The sequence below is a fragment of the Medicago sativa genome, chromosome 6, assembly GCF_051527215.1.
Source record: "Medicago sativa cultivar Bolivia chromosome 6, Bolivia_mono, whole genome shotgun sequence".
NCBI classification, from domain to species: domain Eukaryota; kingdom Viridiplantae; phylum Streptophyta; class Magnoliopsida; order Fabales; family Fabaceae; genus Medicago; species Medicago sativa.
The window spans coordinates 66,551,903-66,560,468 of record NC_140754.1 but is presented as its reverse complement, the minus strand read 5'-3'; the positions used below and the strand labels follow the sequence as shown (position 1 = coordinate 66,560,468).

At 36.9% G+C, this 8,566-nt stretch overlaps 1 pseudogene; it reads left to right on the top strand.

Annotated features, from left to right (window-relative positions):
• The first annotated feature begins 4,087 nt into the window (after positions 1 to 4,087).
• LOC146916450 (secreted RxLR effector protein 161 pseudogene) lies at positions 4,088 to 4,546 on the top strand (annotated as a pseudogene).
• Positions 4,547 to 8,566: the final 4,020 nt, after the last annotated feature.

Here is an 8,566-nt window from a genome sequence, read left to right as displayed (position 1 = left end):
ATTATTTGACTTAACAGTCGAGAAAACCTGTTAATGGTCAAATTGTTGCTGATTTTATTGTCGATCATTTCATGGTTGAAGAATCATTAAACTTTGTGGATATTCAACCATGGAAGCTTTATTTTGACGGTTCCAACCATATAAATGGCACTGCAGTGGGAATTTTAATTATTTCATGTGAAAATATTTCCACTAAATTTAAGTTTCGACTTAATAAGTTTTGTTATAACAACAAGGCTGAATACACAACTTTAACTGCCGGCCTTGAGTTCTTGCTTGAGCTGGAGGAAAAACATGTCGAAATCAAAGGAGATTCTGAGTTGGTGGTCAAGCAGTTGACAAAAGAATACAAATGTGTTAAAGAAACTTTAATCATTTATATCGTTACTGCTAAAACGTTGTTAAAACGTTTTGATTCAACAAACATTCAACACATACCACGAATTGAGAACCAAGAAGAAAATGATTTTGCTCAAATTGCTTCGGGTTATAGAATCTCTGAAATAGAGCCTTAAGTTATGTGATTGTTGGAAATGAATTGTTCAAAAAGACTCCAGAAGGAGTTTTACTTAGGTGTCTCAACGAAACCGAGGCGTATTTAGCAGTATCCAGCACTCATGGTGGAGCGTGTGGCTCTCATCAAGCAGGCCACAAAATGAAATGGCTTTTGCTCTGACAATGTTGAAAGACTGCATAGACTTTGCAAAAAGATGCAAGGAGTGTCAAAGGCATGTAGGAATTCAACACGTCCATGCAAGCGAATTGCATTAGATTGTGAAACCTTGGCCATTTAGAGGATGGGCTCTCGTTGTAATTGGCGAGATAAAACCTGGTTTGTCAAAACAACATAAACACATCTTTGTTGGAATAGACTATTTCACCAAATGGGTAGAGGCCATCCCTTTACGAAAAGTTATTCAAGATACAGTAATTAGTTTCATTCAAAATCATATTTTACATAGGTTTGGAATTTCAGAGACTATTACTACTGATAAAGGATCGATTTTTACCGGTCAAAAGATGATGCAGTTTACCAATCAAATAGGATTCAAACTTTTGACTTCGACACCATATTATGCTCAGGCAAATGGTCAAGTCGAAGCGGCTAACAAATAGACTATTACCTTAATCAAAAAGAAGGTTAAGGAAAACCCAAAGAGTTGGCAAAAGATTCTCGATCAAGCCTTATGGGCATATCGAAATTCTCCTAGAGAATCCACCAATACCACTCCTTTTAGGCTCACATTTGGGTACGACGCTGTGTTGCCTGCAGAAATTTGTCTTCAATCGACTAGAATCCAAGGACAATGTGAAATCCCCGTCAATGATTATTGGGGTATGGTTTTGGACGAACTGGTTGATTTGGATGAAGAGAGGTTAAGGGCTTTAGATGTCCTTATAAGGCAAATGGAGTGAATAGCGAAATATGACAACAAAAGGGTGAAACCTAAGAATTTCGATGTAGATGATTTGGTTTGGAAAGTGATATTACCTTTGGATGGTAGAGATCAAATTTTTGGTAAATGGTCACCTAGTTGGGAAGGACCATGGAAAGTCTTGAAAGTGTTTTCGAATAATGGTCACCTAGTTGGTAAATAAAGTGTTTTCGAAGAAAAAGCTAACACAATTCAACCCCTCCCCCTTCTTGTGTTTTTTTCTCACCTTCAATAGAAATTAATATGTCTACTTCTACATCATTGGTATTAGATACTGGATGTGGTTCTCATATTTGTACTGATGTGTCGGGGCTGAGAACGAGTTGAGCATTGGCAAAAGGCGAGGTCGATCTTAGAGTTGGAAATGGAGCAAAGGTTGCTGCTTTGGCTGTTGGAACTTATGTATTGACCTTACCTAGTGGTCTTTTACTTAATTTAGAAAGCTGCTATTATATACCTGCCATTAGCAGGAATATTATTTCAATTTCTTGTTTGGGCAAGGCTGGTTTTTATTTTACAATAAAGAACAACATTTGCAATAAAGGCTGCTACATTTGCAAAACTTAGGGGGCGGTTTTGTAGTTTTTTTTCTTAGGGGGCCAAAGTCGCAACTTTGGGAATGTTAGGGGGCTAAAATTGCAATTAAGCCTATTCTTTATGCTAATGCAATTATGATTAATGGACTTTATATCCTTGATCTCGTAATGCCTATCTATAACATTAATACTAAAAGGATGAAACCTAATGAGTTGAATCCGACTTACCTTTGGCATTCGCATTTAGGCCATATAAATGAGAATCGCATTTCCAAACTCCATAAAGATGGAATGTTGGACTCTTTTGATTTTGAATCATACGAGACATGTCGATCTTGTTTATTAGGAAAGATGACAAAGGCCCCATTTACCGGTCAAGGTGAAAGGGCTAGTGATCTTTTAGGACTCATACATACTGATGTGTGTGGGCCCCTAAACATACCTGCTAGAGGAGGTTTACATTACTTCATTAGATTCACTGATGATTTTAGTAGATTTGGATATGTGTATCTAATGAAACATAAATCTGAATCATTTAATTTATTCAAGGAATTTCAAAATGAAGTAGAAAACCAACTAGGTAAGAAAACCAAAATGCTTCGATCTGATCGAGGTTGAGAGTATTTGAGTTTAGAGTTTGACAATCATCTTAAAGAGTGTGGGATTTTATCCCAACTCACACCTCCCGGAACACCACAATGGAATGGTGTTTCTGAAAGGAGAAATCAAACCTTGTTAGACATGGTCCGATCAATGATGAGTCATACTGAACTTCCAAACTCCTTATGGGGGATACGCCTTATTAACTACAGCTTATACACTTAACCGAGTTCCATCCAAAGCGGTAGAAAAGACACCATATGAGATATGGAATGGTCGAAAACTCAGTGTGGGACATTTAAAGATTTGGGGTTTTGAAGCTTATGTAAAACGACTAATGTCTACTATGCTTGAACAAAGATCTGATAAATGTTACTTTGTGGGGTATCCTAAAGAAACTAGAGGATACTACTTTTACAAACCTTCTGAGGGCACAATTGTTGTTGCCAGATATGGAGTCTTCCTTGAAAAGGATTTTGTCTCCAAAAAAATTAGTGGGAGAAAAGTAGATCTTGAAGAAGTTCAAGACCCACAAAGTAATGATATACCGAACATGATACACAAACTATTGTGACAGAAAATCCTATTCCAATAACACAAGAACCACGTAGGTCTAGCAGGATACGTCAAGAACCCGAAAGATATGGTTTTCTCATATCAGAAGAGGGTGATGTATTGCTCATGGACCAAGATGAGCCTGTGACTTACATAAAGGCCATTATTGGTCCTGAATCTGAGAAGTGGCTTGAAGCCAAGAAATCTGAAATGGATTCCATGTACACAAATCAAGTTTGGAACTTGGTAGAAGCACCTGAAGGAATTAATCCTATAGGATGCAAGTGGATTCTCAAAAAGAAAACTGACATGGACGGAAAGGCTAATACCTACAAAGTGCGGCTGGTTGCTTAAGGCTTCAAACAAATTCATGGTGTAGACTATGATGAAACTTTTTCACCAGTTGCAATGATTAAATCCATTCGCATCTTACTTGCTATCGCTGCATACCATGATTATGAAATATGGTAAATGGATGTCAAGACTGCTTTCCTTAATGGAAATCTTCTTGAGGATGTGTACATGACACAACCTGAAGGATTTGGCGATCCTAAAGCAACCAAGAAAGTATGCAAATTACAACGATCAATCTATGGATTGAAGCAAGCTTCTAGAAGTTGGAATCTTTGTTTTGATGAAATTGTGCAACAATATGGATTCATTAAAAATGAAGATGAACCTTGTGTTTACAAAAAGGTTAGTGGGAGCATAGTCTCATTTCTGGTTCTATATGTGGATGGCATATTGTTAATCGGAAATGACATCCCTACACTACAAGAAATTAAGACTTGGTTAGGGAAGTGCTTTTCTATGATAGACTAAGGTGAAGCCTCAGATATATTAGGAATTAGGATTTATAAAGATAGATCACAAAGATTGCTTGGCTTAAGTCAGGATACATATATAGATAAAGTCTTGAGACGTTTCAATATGCATGATTCCAAGAAAGGATTCATACCTATGTCGTCAGGTATAAATCTATCAAAGACTCAATCCCCTTCGACTAAAGAAGAAAGGGATCGAATGTGTGATATTCCATATGCTTCAGAAATTGGATCTATCATGTATGCCATGTTATGTACTCGACCATATGTCTTGTTTGCTTTAAGTTCTACGAGAAGGTACCAGTCTAATCCTGGCAACGATCATTGGATCATTGTCAAGAATATCCTTATGTACTTGGGAAGAACTAAGGATACTTTCTTGATCTATGGAGGTCAAGAAGAGCTCTCTGTAATTGGGTACATTGACGCTAGTTTTCAGACAGATCATGATGATTTCAAATCGCAATCTGGATATGTGTTTTGCTTAAAACGCGATGTTGTGAGCTGGAAGAGTTCAAAGCAAGAGATCGCCGCTGATTGTACAACAGAAGCCGAGTATATTGCTTCATCTAGTGCCGCAAAAGAAGCTGTTTAGATCAAGAAATTCATATATGATCCTGAAATAGTTCCAAGTATTGTGGAACCCATTAAATTACATTGTGATAACAATGGTGCAATCGCACAAGCTAAATAACCTAGATCTCACCAGAAGTCCAAACACATACTAAGGCGCTATCACTTTATTCGAGAAATCATTGAAGTATATTGCTGCATCTAGTGCCGCAAAAGAAGTTGTTTGGATCAAGAAATTCATATCTGATCTTGGAATAGTTCCAAGTATTGTGGAACCCATTAAATTACATTGTGATAACAATGGTGCAATCGCACAAGCTAAATAACCTAGATCTCACCAGAAGTCCAAACACATACTAAGGCGCTATCACTTTATTCGAGAAATCATCGAAAAAGGAGATGTTAAAATATGCAAAGTACCAACAACAGACAATGTTGCTGATCCACTTCCTAAAGCTCTTGCCCAGCAGAAGGATGATGGTCATACTAGATCTATGGGTATTAGGTTTATGCCTGATTGGCTCTAGTGCTAGTGGGAGATTGTTGGTGTAAGCCATAGAGACCAATCGTTTATGTTAAACTTAATCATGAGATTACATCAAACATAAAGAACTCTATTCTTAAATGTATCTGTAGTCAAGCTTTAATATGAAATGGGATAATAATAAAGCGTCGAGACTATTATGTTTGTAGACCGATGACCGCATCTCATGGGTCATATATATGAGATATTAAGTCTATACATAGGTATAAATATTAGGAGTAATATTTATACTAGATGATATAAAATTATTATAAGATATTCTCATAATGATAATAGTGTATATCACTCTTAGACCTGAAACCACTATGATCCCTAGATGTGGACTTAAGTACTTTGTTGCCATTCTAACGTTGTCTGTAAAAAGGATAACCATAACGTTGGTTGATGGGTACCTGATGAATCATGCTAAGGAACATGAGTGTCCTAGATGGGATTTGTCCCTCCTCATAACAGGAGATATATCTTTAGGCCTCTTGATGAAATATGACTGTAAAATTGCATGGCCATGCCGAACTAAGTCAATATGAGATATTAGACTTATTCGTTATTCAGTATATTTCGGGATCAAGAAATATAAATATTGATCTATACAAGGATGACAAAATATTTGCCTTGTGTTTGTAAAAAAAAAAAAAAAAACTATGCCTTTTGATAAATATAGATATTAGGACAAACGAGTAATTGTACGCATAAATATTATCATGGAAAAGGTTTCGTCAGATCACTTGACATTCATGTCACTTTGGTAGCAATGATGTGTTACTAGATACCGCTCATTGTTTATAGTATTAAATATTAGATTTAATATTATTTCCAACGTGACTAGAACCTATAGGGTCACACACAAAGAACACCCAAAAGAGCAATATAAGTATGACTTATATAATGGGTGCGTTTAGTAAATAACGCTAACTAGTTAGCAAAAGACTAAACTCGTTATTAGGCTTATTGAAGCACAATAGTGACTTCTGACTTGCAGAGCACACCAGGAGTTCTATAAATAGAACCCTTGTGCTGAAGTCTTGGTTACACGTTTTTGAGAAACCCTAGTTCTCTGAAACTTCCGCTTCCTTGGCTACCACCGAGACTTGGAGGAGTACCGGTCATGTGCATTTGCTAGAGGCTTTGTTGTGGTCGTAATTCCAGTTTCCTGATTCTACACTTCGAGGTAACAATCGAATCACTGATTCTTGTCAAATTCGTAATGATCAAAGGAAAGAAAATCGGAAATTTTATCCGCTGCTTTATTATATTTAAATTCGATTTTCCTTCAGATGAGCAGAGAATCGTGAGTACTAAACCGTCTGACATACACCTACTCCAAAAGAGAGGGCGAACACGATCCCAGTAAAGGGTTCCCCAGCGAGTCATATGCAGGCGAAGCACACTTAATTTTTGTGCTCGAAAATACCTAGTAAGGATAGAAATAGCTCCTTCGATGTTCTCACCTCCTGTGGCGGAGGCATCTAGCATTGGCAAGAAATAGTCCTCACTTTCGACTTTGGCGTTAGATGTTGTTGGAACAAAATGTGTTTAACAATAAACCTTTAGAGTTTTGATGATAACAAATTGACAATTGGAATTGCTAATATTTGTTCAAGTGTACAGGACCATAGACAAAAATTTATATCTTACAAAGGTTTTGAATGAGCAAATAAAGAGAAATGGAATCAACAAGATTGAAGCTTAGAAGCTCCTGAAGGCAAAGTGCTCCTGAAGACTAGAAGCTCCTGAAGTGCCACATCATCAGAAGTTGCCTTATCATAAGCTATTTTCACCAGAAGCTGAAGATCAACTGAATTTGCAGAATTCAAGGATTCAAGAGTTGTTTCATGGATTAAAACTCGTCTAACGATGGTAGAAGACTAGTGGAACTTTGCAACGGTCATTTCAAAAGTATTTGAAGGCATTTGCTTGCAAAAGGAACAAGAGCGTTGACATTGTACTATGTACGAACTGTACAACCACCTTCTCCACTACTCTGTTTTGTGTCTCTGCTACAAGACAAAATAACAGGTCTGAATATACAACCAAGCCTGCAGAAATGTTCCCTCTCAACTAGAATGGATTTAAATTGATCCTTCATAGGACAATAACTAAATCAGGCAAGGAATCACTGGTGAAAGATCAAGCTTCAACAACGACTCTTTTTGGATGTGCTGGCACTTACAACGTTCATTTCACACCTCTATAAATAGGAGTGAATACTTAAAGAATGAACAAGACTCTACAACAGTTTGAAAGCATCAAAACTCTGTTGAAATCATTCCACATCCAAAGTTCACATAGAATTTCTGTTTCTCAAGTTCATATCTTAGAAATTTTTGAGTCTTAAGAGTCTTATCTGATTTGTATTGTGAACATCACTGATTATATATCGAGTGTTCAATCTCAAACATTTTTCTTTGTAATTTTATTTGGTTAGAAGTCTCTTGCAGTTGTGCTTGAGCAATAGAAGTCTCTTGCTTGTGTGCTTGAGCAATAAAAGTCTCTTGCTTGTGTGCTTGAGCATAGGAAGACTCTTGCAGGTTGTGCTTGAGCATTTGAAGTCTCTTGCTAGTTTTAGCAGTGAGCAGTTGTAATCAGATATTACATTATAGTGAACTCTCCTTGGAAGTGCAAGGGGGACAAGACTACTTCCGGTTTGTGGAAGGAACCTGTATAATTGCTTGTGTCTTTCTTCTACCCTTTCTCTCTATTTTATTCCGCTACATACACTCGCATTATCACACACTTCAGAAGCTCAACATTGCTTCTGAACTCAAGTGTTCTGAGTTTTAGAGAAAACGAAGAAAAGTCCAACACAATTCAACCCCCCCATCTTGTGTTTTTCTCCCCTTCAATTGGTATCTAGAGCCTTGGTCTGTTGCCTTAACACTTAACAGTGTAACAGAGAAAGATCTGAGAAAAACATGTCTAGTGATACTTCTGTCTCTGGATTTGGTCATAATCATACTGCTATTTCATATGATAATGGTGAAAACAAGAAAACTAGCGTAGGAAAGATTCCTAAGTTCAATGGAGATCTTGAAGAATTTTCCTTTGCCTTTTGTCAATGAATGATAAGAAATGGATGTGGCACAAAAAGTTGGGACATGCTAACTGGAGATTAATCTCTAAGCTTAGTAAGTTACAACTTGTCAAAGGCCTTCCTGATATAGATTATCATTCAGATGCACTCTGTGGTGCATGCCAGAAAGGAAAGATTGTGAAATCATGTTTTAAAACTAAAGACATTGTTTCAACCTCCAGACCCTTAGAACTACTCCATATTGTTTCAACCTCCATACTGCATCCTTATATGGTAAATATGGATTAGTCATTGTTGATGATTATAGCAGATGGACTTGGGTGAAATTCCTGAGAAGTAAAGATCATGCATATGATGTATTCAGTAACTTCTGCACACAAATTCAATCTGAAAAAGAAACAAAGATTTTGAAAATCAGAAGTGATCATGGTGGAGAGTTTGAAAATGAGCCATTTGAAGCTTTTTGT